The following is a 13619-nucleotide window of genomic DNA, read 5'->3' as shown; positions in this document are numbered from 1 at the left end:
AGGAGAAAGGTTTAAAAAGCTCATGAGGGGCAACTTTTTTTACACCGGAAGTGGTTCTTGTGTGGAATGAACAGCCAGAGGAAGTGGTTGATGCTGGTACAATTTCAATTTAAAAGCATTTGGATAAGTATGTGAATAGGTAAGGTTTGGAGGGATATGGGCCAAGTGCAGGCATGTTGGGCAGTTTAGTTTGGGAACATGGTTGGTGTGGACTAGTTGGACCAAAGCGTCTGTTTCCATGCTGTATGACTATAAATCTCTGTGTCAAACTAGACTTTATTTTAAGGTATTAAAAGAGGTAGATAATGAGGTGGTAGATGTGCTGATGTTAATTTTCCAAAATTCCCTAGATCCAGAGAAGGTTCTATCAGACTGGAAATCAGCCAATATGATCCCATTATTCAAGAAAGTGGAGAGGCAGAAAACAGGAAACATGCCAGTCTATTAGCTTGATGTCATGAGAAAGGTGATAGAATCGATCATTAGGAGGTTATGGCCGGGTACTGAGAGGAACTCAATGTTGTCAGGAAGACTCAGTATGGTTTCATGAAAGGGAAATCAGGTTTAGCCAATTTATTGGAGTTCTTTGAAGGAGTGACGTGCTGTGGATAAAGGGGAGCCTGTAGATGTACTGTATTTAAATTTCCAGAAGGTACTATGGTTATTAGAACAGATTACATTTAGGAACATCAAAGATTGTTGTGGAGAATAAATACCAAAATTTATTCTACTTAAGAGAAGAGTACTGATTGATTGGCAGTGGCCTCTGTTAGAGGCATGGCCATAAAGAATGTACCCATTAATGTTTGACACTTAACTGCCAGACTTGGTTTCAATTTTAAAGCAGGCAGGTTGACTCTTGTTGGGGAGAGCATTGCCTGAGAAATGTACAAGCAAACGTCTACACTAATTTTGTTGAATTTAAGCAGACACAGAACATGTAAATGTTGTTTCTGTCTGTATTAATATATGTAACTTACAGAACATGCAAGCACATTACACTGCAGCTCAACTGACAACATTAAATCGACATGGAGGTGCTGGTGTTGGACTGGGGTGGACAAAGTCAGCCACATAACGACAGATTATAGTCCAACAGGTTTATTTGAAATCACAAGCTTTCAGAGCATGTCTCCTTTGTCACTTCACTGATGTTGCGTCACTTCTAACGTTAAATTGTTTGACAATGTAATCCCTCGCACATTCAGGATTATCAAGCTAATGTCCAGTTTCTCAGTTGTCAAATATTTTTCCAGTAATACTCTCATTTCTGCACTATCAACTGAGTATATGTAAAGATAGGCAGCAAAGTATATTGTGACGAAGACATAAGAATTTTGCAATAAAAACCGAAAGAATTGCGGATGCTGTAAATCAGGAACAAAAACAGAGGTTGCTGGAAAAGCTCAGCAAGTCTGGCAGCATCTGTGAAGAAAAAAGTCAGAGTTAACGTTTCGGGTCCGGTGACCCTTCTTCAGAACTTGGCAATCTAATATAGATGTGTTGAGTGAGTGGGCAAAACTCTGGCAGATGGAGTACAGTTTGGAGAAAATGTGAAGTTGTTCACTTTGGCAGGAAGAATAAAAGTGCAGAGTACTAAATGGAGAATGAATTCTGAGATTGAAAGATCTAGGCGTTCTGGTGTGAAAGATGCAGAAATTTGGTATGCAGTTGCAACATGTAATCAAGAAGGCTAACGAGCTACTATCCTTTATTGAAAGAGGAATTGAACTTGAGTAAAGGCATAATGGTTCAGTTATAGAGGGGATTGGTAAGATCACATCTTGAATTCAGTGTACAGTTTTGGTCTCATTATTTAAATAAGGATGCAATTGCCCGTGAGGCTGGACAAAGGATGTTTAATAGACTGATACCTGGAATGAGTGGGGATAGATTGTGAGGATAGATTGGACAGACTGTGCCTGTTTCCACTGAGTTTCAGAAGAGTGCGGAGGTCTAGATTGAAGTACTGCATATATGATTCTGAATGGTCTTGACAAGTTAATGTGGAAAGGATGTTTCCTGTTTAGGGTGACTCCAGAACTAGGGGACATTGTTATAAAAATAAAGGTTTTTTTAGGACAGAGATGAGAACTTTTACCAAGAGTTTTTGTGACTTTTTGTTACTCTCTGCCCCAGAAGGTAATGGAGGTGGGGTCATTTAATATATTTAAGGTAATGGTAATGTTAGAACTGTTACTGATTTTCCTTTATTTTTATTCTGCTATCAATTTTGGTTTTGAGCTGTGAACTGGGAATTGAGAGCTGAAGATGACTTTTGGATTTTGGGAAACCGCTTATTGTGAAGGAAAATCATTTCTGAAGAAGGGTCTAGGACCGAAACGTCAGCCTTCCTGCTCCTCTGATGCTGCTTGGCCTGCTGTGTTCATCCAGCTCTACACTGTGTTATCTCTGAAAGGCTGATTTGGTTTGGCTATCTGTAACAGTAATAGTAGACAAATTCTTTATTGGTAAGAAATAGGTAATCAGAGGTAGATTGGAATGTGGAATTCGAAACACAACATAGATCTTATGGATGAGGTAGATATGAGATCATTTTTATCAGCAAAGATTTTAAGGGGTATGAGCTGAAGGCAGGTATATGAAGTTTAGACCACATATCAACCAATATCTCATTGAATGGCAGAACAGGCTCGAGAGGCTGAATAGCCTACTGCTCTTCCTGTGTTCCTATACATCTATCTATTAGAAATCATTCATTTCCTCAACCTTGATCTAGTTTATTAATGTCTGTTGAACGCTATGAATTCCTTGCCTCTCTGTCTTCCTTTCATTTCACAATTAATCTATCACCTTGGTTTCTCAATACAATTTATTAGAAAGTGACTTTCCTGGAGCCTGCTTTCCAGGCTAAACTGACATACGGAAAGGGAAGTGGAAATAATAAATGGAGTGTAGGATTTGGCAAAGAAAGAGTTGTAGAAGATATTGTTAAACTGCTATAATACCGAAGTGTGAAGAGACTACTTTCTTGAAAATTTGCATTTTATTAATAAAACTTGGATTGTAAGTTTTTTCCATCTGTGTGTTTTATTTTCTGCCTGTTTAGTTCAGAAAAACCAAATCTAGTCTAATAAACAAGAGGCTGACTTCTTATTTTAGCATGAAGATGCATTGTAAAATAGTCAAAAACTCCAGAGATAAGTTCTGACCTCACAGATGTCACAGGTGTGTTGGTCTTAACAGAACTCCACGTTGACAGGTTTTTTTAAATATTATTAATTGGAAAGACGCCAATGAAAATCATCATAAAGGGGGAAAGTACCTAATTATGTTATTGTCTCTAGAGTGGTGCAGGCTGTCCTCATCAAAACCTCTACATCAATGTCTATCCTATGTTGCATCCTGAATGTTTTCTCCAATACCTCCCATTCAATACATTTTACAATATAAAAGATTTTGAACACTTTTTTTATTTTCTCCTGATTTTGAAAGTATGAATTGGTGAAAAATTGTAGAATTAAATGTACTGAAATTCAGAGTTCTGTCATCATTTTGTCTGTCAAAGTAGGTTGCTGCTCAGCTTATTGACAGAGGTGTAGAGTAGCTTAGTGATATAAAGACGAGAATGAATTAAATTATAGCCTACAAAAAAAAAATCATAGTGTAGGACTTGGTATGATATAAGGTGTTCAATAAATTGGAATTGAAGTTCTATTAAAGAAACATAGGCTTGGAATCCATGTTCCATATATGTTCTAATGGAAAGCTGCAGCTTAAAATGCATATAGTTCTTGTTTTAATCTCTCCAATTACTTCAGTATCAACTGATGAATATCCTTCAAACAAAAGTAATAATTTAATTAGATAATTAACTAAACATGTTGTGTGAATGATGATTAGATTCTCCATAAACAAAACAAATGATTTGAATTTGGCATAGCTTCTGACTGGTGTCGTACATCATATAGTCCTAAGAGGCATCATTCTGTCTACACAGAAATTTAGAATAAAGATTTGCCTTCCACTGCCTCTATCACTAATCATTCTAATATTCATTCCTTAATGCCTTGTATGAACGGCCCAGCATTTTGGATTGCAGAGGTGCAAACATTTATTTCTGATACTCTGCATTTGCAACTAGAAAAACCACTGTCATTGTGGGTATGATATATTTGTTCTACAGACAGGGAATGACACTTTTGCATTGACAGTTTTTATTTGGGGTTGTGCTGCTTGATGAGCTATTGGCGATGATCTTCTAACTTAACTCCTACTTTCCTCCTGTTGAAGGCTGAACCCTTGATGGCTATTCTCTGGGATGTGGTGCTAGTGTAGTGGAGGTGTTTGTGCGTAGTTATATGAATGAGGGAGGGAGTCGTTTAGTTGGAGGTCAAAGTGACAAGTTCAATAGTACAAGTTCAAAACCAAGGGAGCATGTTAGTTCTATTATTTAGCACCTAAAGTAAGTGGTTCACAGGGACTGCCGTAGCCGATTACCAGCATTCCCTGTGAACCACCTACTTTTAGATGCTAAATAATAGAATTAACATGCTCCCTTGGTTTTGAATTTGTACTGTTGAGCTGGTCACTTGACCTCCAACTAAATGACTCCCTTCCTCATTCATATAACTACTCACAACACCTCCACTAAACCAGCACCACATCCCAGAGGATGCAATCTAATTAGAACCTGTTATTGGGAACTGGGATCTTCTCACTTGCTCCAAGTAATACTAATGCATAGTTAGCCTAATCTGGATAAGCAATGGAAAACATACCAGCACGCTGTCTTGAAAAGCATGACTATTTTTGCTGAAATGAAAACCAAAAATGCTTGGTAAAACCTAGTAGGTCCAGTTGTATCTGTGGAAAGGGAAACAGAATTTAGTCCAATCTGATTTTTCTTCAGATTTGCTGTTGTACCTGATTGACTTTCAGTAGGGCCCATAGGCAGAATTGATTTGTAAGCTATGTATCTTCCAACTTGTATAAAACTCCCTGATTTTGAGTCAAGTCGGGATTTTTCTTTTATTCATTCACGAGATGAGGGCGTCGCTGGCTAGGCAGCATTTATTGCCTGTCCCTAATTGCCCAGAGGGCAGTTAAGAGTCAACCAGGTTGCTGTGGGTCTGGAGTCACATATAGACCAGACCAGGTAAGGATGGCAGTGTCCTTCCCTAAAGGACATGAGTGAACCAGATGGGTGCTAAGGGAACCAAGTCAACACTTTGTCAACACAATTAGAAACTCTCTCCAAAAGTTAGATGTGCTAGTAACTTGGTTTGGACAATCTTAAACACAGTGAAGCATTACTGCTACTATTAAATGTTTGCTGGTTTAGTAAAGAAATGTTACTACTGGATCATCAAGTTATCAGAATAACGTGATTACGTTGCCCATGCTGTGAGCAGAGAAGATTGAGAAGGAATATGATCCTTGTCTTTAGAATGCTGAAAGACATGTATAATACAAAAACCTGTTATTTACCTTCAGCTATGACTGCAAGACTAGAGACAGTTAATATCCAATTGTCAAGCCTCAGGTAAATTAGACACGAGCCAGAGTTTCCACTTTGGGCTCAATTGGTGATCTGAATGAAATTGTACCCAAAGTTGTGCTAGTTATAAGTATATTTAAGTTTCTGCTCATTTGCACATTGCCACATGTAAAATCTGCTATGAACCAACACAATTTGGCAGTATTTTAGATTTGTTGTAAACATTGATGTTTTTTAAAGCAAGTTGTTGATATGTTTGAGTGTTAATCTGGTATATTTAGACTAAGCTGAAAATTGGTTTATTGCAAAAATCAGCCACCTTAGAGTAATCTGATTTGATGTAACTAACAATGACTTTTTAAGAAAGCTGTATGTAATATTTGCCAGTTTAATTGGAGTACAGCAGTTATTTAGTGAATTAAACTAAAAATTATGTTTAGCAGAATTTAAAATGTGATCTCATGTACTAGTGCCCAAAAAGAACCAACTCTGAAGGATCCTTCACAAATATAATGCAAATGGAGCCATTGTCAGAAATTTACAATGGGAAATTAATTTGATATTGTGGCCAGTTTTGGAGATGAAGCCAACTTATATGGGTCTTTTTAAACTAGGGCAGAAGATCATGGAAACTGCTTGATGTAATGTAACCTGCATTTAAAATTCTGTTAGTTTGACTGATTTCAGGAAAGTTGCCCAGGTAAAATCACTTCTATCGAGCAGAAACTACCCAGTTATTTTCTTCTTCCTCCTGCACATTTCTATCCCTTCTCCCCAACCCCTCATATCCGAGTTTCACACAATACATCTATCAACTAGATTATCTTTAAAGAGAATTAATTATATGGGCATTTTCAGAAAAGTTAATTGTGATGTAAAAAGATGTAAGGTTGGTACAGGTAATCAAATGCTTGTGGTAAGTGTATACAATAGTTCTCATTTGACATCTTTTATAATAGAAGCATATTGATTTTGATTTCAGCTCTGTGAAGGTAAGTTTCTATTTAAAGACGTCATAAAGTCATTTGGAACAATGATCTAAATATATTACATCCAAAAAAGCATGTGATTCAGTTGAGTCCCAAATAGGATACCTGTGCTGTTAATTGATGTAATGTTTACATTGCGGTGCCTACAACAGGCAACACAGACTAGAGGCCACTAGCTTAATGTTGACTTCAGAAGAATCAGGAGTTTAGTTCGGGAGACCAGCCATCTGAGCAGAAGGGTTTTAGTTAATGTAATCACAAAGCTATGAAAGTTTGTACAGGAGGTTTCAAATTATCAGAACTGAAAACGGGTTGAGGCCAAGAGAACTGGAAAGAAGTCATAAACTATATTGACAATCTGAGAAGAAAAACTGGCAAGAGTCAGTTAAGTAAGAAATTAGAGTTGAGATAGGAGTGATAATCCTCTGGTATTGAGTATCTGTAACAAATATGCTGGGAAGCCATTTGAAACTTTCTTTTTGCTTATTATGTTGAGATTTTTTTAGACTGTCTATTATGCATATCTTTATTTCTTTCAAGTAATAAATTTGCATTCTTGTGTTAAAGAACATTAGCAGTCTTGTATAAATATGTTCAATGACTAATCGACTGCACATTTTAAAATTATGATCTATCAAGCCAGTTTCACCCTGGGATCTGACTGTAACATAAAACATTCTAATTCCAGTCGTCATCCTTATAATTTATAATTTGTAGAGAGCATTGAATAATGTGAGGTTAGTGTCCAGAGGTGTGATTTCTTTTGTCTAATTTTCTTTAGATTGGAAGAATTTTAAGTGAGATGAAATCAGCTGTCTCAAGTTCCGTAATACACTAAATTGTACTGGCGTGTTGAAACATTTTTAGGCCTAGTATCATACATCATTTTATTTTCGCCATTAGTCAGCCTTAAAGCAACCTACTATAGTGAAACTCACTCATGAAGGTATCGAGTAATCACAATTTAACATTCTAGCTACTTCAGAGATTAAATTCAGTGACTGACTGACCAATGTTCGTGGCAAAAATTGATTTGAAATTGCTTGTTGTTAAAAAAATTTCCATTAAGATTATGTATACGTTAGTGGACCAGTTTTATACTCTATATTCTCATGCACTGTTAGTGTTAAAAGCTAACTTATGGTTTTATTTCTTGATCAGTTCCAATTATGAGATTTCATACTGCACTGATATTATCGCAAATATAGTTAGTGGCATGAGGTATTTTAATAACAATAGACCATTGATTCTGAAAAGTCCTGCTGGACTCAAAACATTAACTCTGTTTCTTTGTCCACAGTTGCTGCCAGACCCATCACTTCCTGCTTTTATTGCAGATCTCCAGCATCTGCAGTACTTTATTTTTATATTATAACAGATCATGTAAATTTTTTATCATGCAGACATTCCATTTTTATGAATTGTATATTACAGACTTATTATTTTTCAGTACACCAAATCTTTGTTATCTGTGGGGTAGGGGCATGGATACAACTACCATAGAATTCTCCTCTCTACCATGAAGAACCGCACAATCAGATCAGGCAAGGTGATTTTTAAAAGAAAAGACTCTGGAGCCGACCTCACAAGTATACAGATTCGCAGAGACCAATGAATGAGTATAATTAACATTTAAATTGATTTTAATTTTAATTCTGCCAATTAATTCATTTGACTATTGCCTCTATTATTAACAATGCTAATTCACTCAAAGAGTTCTTTTCAAAATTATGTAATATCTTATTTGTCTATAAGTCCAATAATTTTGATGTTGTAAGTTCCTGCACAAATATGCTGCAGTCTGCACTAATTGTGTTTAACGGTGAAAATTTTACATTTACCCCTGAGATTTATGTTTTGAGATCACATGCAATCATTGTGAGATTATTTTTTTAAGGTACGAAAACACCAGCGTAAAATCTCTAGTGTATAAAAAGACAGAACTGCTCCTAGTAAACACAGGAGTAGACCATTCTGCTCCTGAAGCATGTTTCACCATTCAGTTAAATCATGGCTGATTCTGCACCTCACTTCCATTTACCCACTGATATCCTTTGAGACCCTTACTGAATATATAAAATGTCTTCATTGCTGTCGTGAAAATTTCCACGAATGCAGCATCTGTTTAAAGTTACGTCTAAAGACATAATAATGGCTTGAATTTTCTGTCACTAATTGATGACTGGGCATGTATCAGCACAAGGCACTTTTGGCAAAATTGTAAATGTCACACAAACATTTGTATATGTAGTGTATATGTAGTGGAGTTGATGCACAGTTGCATTTGATTCTTTGCTAATCTTCATGAATATTCCCTAATACTTAGGGACGGTTCTTACAAGCAGTATTATCAAAATATTGATGTTGTGTATTGATGAACTGACAGTTTGGACTGTATGCTGCCAACCACCAATCAATCTTCTGGCCAGGTAGTAGATCTAAACCATTGGATATTGGTTCAGAAGCAGCAACAAGATTGTATGACATGGTTGCTGTTTCTGAAGACAAGATTACCGGAATCTTTAACTGGATGGGATTCTGTCAAAAGCATCTGTGGTGTTACAGGCAGCAACCCTGCAGTATAATGAAATCATAAGATTAAAGGAGAGTAAATTAGCTGCTGTTGGCTGCTCAAGAAAGGGATATGTAGAAAATTGATGTGTGCAACAGTAAAATTAACAAAATAAATTAAGGAATTTGAAAAGGAAAATCCAAATATTGAATGACTCAAGGACCAACAACATAACTAACCACCAACGTTAGTCTGAATAGGTTGTGTATAAAAGAACAATCATTATCAAATTCAGAACCAAAAGCCAGTAACCACAGGCATCGATCCAAAGAGAACTTGGACAAAGAGCAATTATTATATGATCTGGGAATAGTTACCTGCAGCATGTGAAGCTTGACTTCTGGTTTCAATTTGCGATTGACACTTAATCACTTAGGTATGTCACTGGGTATAGGGAGATGTTTAAGATGATTTGAAACCCAGTCAGACTGCTCAAATTGAGGCAGTGAGCCAATGTTCCGGAATAATATCCACATAACCCTGAGGACAAAATTACACACAATATTCAATGTATAACTTGATTTCCTTTAATGATTGACCCTTAAAGGCAAATTTGCTTGCTTTCCTTAATCAAATTTGAACATTTGTCTGAATGATGCAATCGTTTCTAATGCAAAACCCCACTTACTGGCTTTGCATTTTCTATTTTTATAACCTCCTATGAATTTCATCCTGTACTACTTGGAATGTTAATAGAACAGTTTGATATATGTAACAAAAACAAAATTGCTAGAAATGATAAGCATCCATGGAAAGAAGCAGAGTTAACATTTTAGTTCGATAACCTTTCATCAGAGCACGTTATTGGGATGTAAGGTCATTGCCCTGAAACGTTAACTCTGTTTATCTCCACAGGTTTTGCATTTTTGTTTCTATTTCAGATTGCCAGCATTTTGCTTAAGTATTAGAACTAGATACTTGCGCTTACTATTTCCTTGCTATATGGAACCGTGGTTAGTTCTGTTTAACCTGCTGTCAGTGTTTTTATATATAGTCACCATTTTTATTTTTCTGCACTTTTACTCATAATGTGCTGTTCACTGCTTTTCTTTCTCCCCATCACAATCTGTTGTATCATCTGTTTATTTTCCTTTTGAAGTTCACACTTTTCCCTTTACATGCAGTTCCTAATTGCACACTGAGTCTTTTCTTCTTGTTCTTAGTCTTGCTTATTTGTATTTGCCATTCTTTTTCACCGTCATGTACTTGGCAATGTCTATACTTTGATTCACGAGTTTTCTTCTCATGACCTCATCTTTATTTTGCACTTTAAGCATTTCAAGTCTATTTTTCTCTCAATTTCTATGTTTTGCACAGTTTTCCTCTTGCATGTATGCTTTCAATCTTCTTCCCTACTAGATTTCTTTTTCTGCTTTGTGCACTTATTCTGTTTTCACTCAGTCATTTTTTTTTTCTGTATTGAATGAATGATCTCTTTGGCAGTCAAAATTAGGAATTAAAACATTCAGCTCACCATCATCGGTAGATCATATTTTTCATATTGACCTTTTGTCAAACTTTACTTCCTTCAATTTTTGCTTGAGAGATCTTGATATTTGTGTTCCTTGTTCACATTTGCCACATCCTCCCTGTCACAGTAATCAACCCTGTTTTTGTATAATGTAAACAAAAACTACATTGTTAATCACTGTTTGAAGGTTTTCCTGGTAAAAGCAATAACAAGTACAATGTACTTGAAGTGATTTTATTTCTGAGAGAAAAAGGATGTTTGAGAACATTACTCATACTTTCCTCAGCTTCCCCACTGCTACCACTCCTTTAAAGTACATATGCTTTACTAATAATGGAGTTCTGCATTGGCAAGTTCACATTAATATACATTGGTGTTGTGGGGTATAGTAGAGGATAACTGTACAAAAAAGCTTAGTGAGTGAATGTTAGTGTTTATTCTCATGAAAAAATCATAATACAAGTGGTTGTTTTATCACTTGTGGGTTAATCCTCCTGGGAAAGTGACCTCAGCTTCCGGATGTAATATGAGTTTGAGTTCTGACAGGTCCTCACTGCTGTCCACTAATTGCCATTTAGTTACGCTAATGCCTGTAGTTTGCTGTAGCATCTTTGATACTGAATTACCCAAGTACAGCAAGGATCTTATTTATCATACACATTTTTGACAGACGCTCTAAAATATTTTTCTATCTCTTCTGTGTTCAGCCACCATTTGACTTTATATAATTATTTCCACTAAGTTTTATCTATATATCCCCCATTTTATGATGCAGGCTTTGAATACTTTTCAAGTATTAAAATCCACGGTGTTACTTGCTTGCAACATTTAGTGTAAAACCCACTAATCAACAATTGATAGACTTTCATAAATAGCTTTTTTTTTAAACTGACCTAAAGCTGCCATCTATTATTTTCATGTGTAAAAATTACAATAATGGAAATCTCTGCAGAAATTTTTCATTGAGACTTTAGGCCTGATTGGTTTTAACATAAGAATTAGAATCAGAAGTAGACCATTTAACCTCTCAAGCCTCTCTTTACTGATCTAAATTTGGTCTCAGCTTCACATTCCTGCCTAGCCCGAGTACCCTTAGATTATTGACGAGCAAGGGAGTCACTCAACTTTTTAAAAAAAAAGTATTATAACCCTGCCCCCACGCTTCCTAGGAACGAGAGTTCCAATGACTCATGACCCTCTAAGTGAAAGAGGTGAGAAGAATTTTTCTATCTTAAATGGAAAACCCCTTTAACTGTGTCTGCCAGTCCATTTCTTTCCCACAAGGGGAAATACTTTTCAGCATCCACCTTTGTGAATTTTTCAGGACCTTGTATGTTTCAATAAGACAGTGCATCACAAGATGCGGCGAGTGCTGAGTCGTTTCCACTCTTTAACACTCCCACCGCTCCCCATCCCATCACCAACAAAGATGCGGGAAGATTGCATCTTTTATATGTTAATTGTGTCTGTGTGCCTCATGACTGACAAAAGGTTTCAGTGGAATTGTGGAAGGCATTTTGTACGACAGCTTTCATATGATGTAAACTTGCAATCATTTTGAATCCCATTTTGAAAGGATAGTGGTCATTCTGAGATTTGGTATTAAACAGAGATGATGAGTTGTGAATCTTGATCATTTTACTATGAGTCTGTGAATGAGACATCTAAATCACTCCTCCAGAAATTATCTCTGATTACATAACAACAAGCTCACTAATAATGCAAGTTAAATTATGTGATGAAAAGTAAGTCTGTATAGTGTATGACGAGGTTTATATTAAAACAGTATAGAATTTTTTCAGCTGCAGATATTTTATTAAAATTGAGTTTAAAAATTTAATCTAATAACAATTTCTGAAATGTGAAATTTGTGGCTTAATTTACTTCATTGCATTTATTTAGTTGTCAGATATTGTTATTAAATTTGATTACCTTAAGGAAATTATCCATAAAGTCTGATTACTTTGACAAGCTGCCAGTTCAGCTGCAGTAATGATAACTGTTCTGCTTTTATTCAAAATAATGCCATTGCATCATTTATTTAAAAAATTTTCTAACCAATCTGTTCACTGGTGTGATTACACACCACTGCAGCAGGTTGGACTTTGACCCAGGCTGCCCATTCCAGAGGAAGAGACACTTACCATAGCCCCACAAGTTGGGGGGGAAACATTGCATCTTTTTACCTCCGGCTGAGAAGGCAAAACCGATGTCTAGCTTAACATCTCATCAAAGATGTCACTTTTCAGATGTAGTGTTGCACTGCTGTGTCAGAGGCAAGAATGCTGTCAATTGATCCATTGACAAAAAATAGAGCATTCCTGTGTGGAGTACATGAAACAAAGAACTGTTGTAGGGAAAGTAAATGTGTTAATGGGAGAATGTAATCCATAATTAAGATTGGTTAGATTCTGCTGAAGTTACTTTTTTAAAAAGATTTCTTCCTTCAAAACTATCAATCATAACTATCATTCCTCATACCTTTCTGCTTCCATACTGTGTATTTTAAGCTCAGCCATGCCAAATTCCATTATGTTAAACTTTGAGTTCCCAGGCTGCAGCCAGCCTACCTCTGCTATCAGTGTATTTAAATGTTCAAATTCTACCAATCAACTGTTTTCACTCCACAGATCTGCTTGATCTGCATGTTTCCGGCATTACCTGTTTTGCCTCAGATTTTCAGTGTCTTCAATATTTTGGGTTTTTTTGCCCAGCCAAATCTGATGGACCAATCAGATATCCCAAATAGCAAGATGCTGTGTTCAAGCTTACTGCTACCAGTAGCTCATGCAGAGATTTATTTACATTTTATAAGGTTTCCTAGTATAGTGCATGAAAACATAGAATTTTAACACTGGAGATGGCCGTCCCACCTTTCTTGCTGAGATTTGGCCCCACTTGAGCTGATTTTAAACAATGTGTGTATGTCCTGAGTAAACGGTTAATCTTCTCTTCCTTTTCCACAACTCTGTACTACACTGCTCAGTCATATGCTATTTCAGTTGATCATTAGAACCCTACACTGCGACATCTTGCCCATTTGGCTCACTGCTGCTGATTTCCCTTTTTTTTTGTTCATTTTAGCATGACTCTGCTGCAGTTTCTCTCTCATCAGTAAACACTCAA

The sequence above is a fragment of the Rhincodon typus genome, chromosome 9 (assembly GCF_021869965.1).
Source record: "Rhincodon typus isolate 14 chromosome 9, sRhiTyp1.1, whole genome shotgun sequence".
In the NCBI taxonomy this organism is placed as follows: Eukaryota; Metazoa; Chordata; class Chondrichthyes; order Orectolobiformes; family Rhincodontidae; genus Rhincodon; species Rhincodon typus.
Note: the sequence above shows the minus strand (reverse complement) of the source record.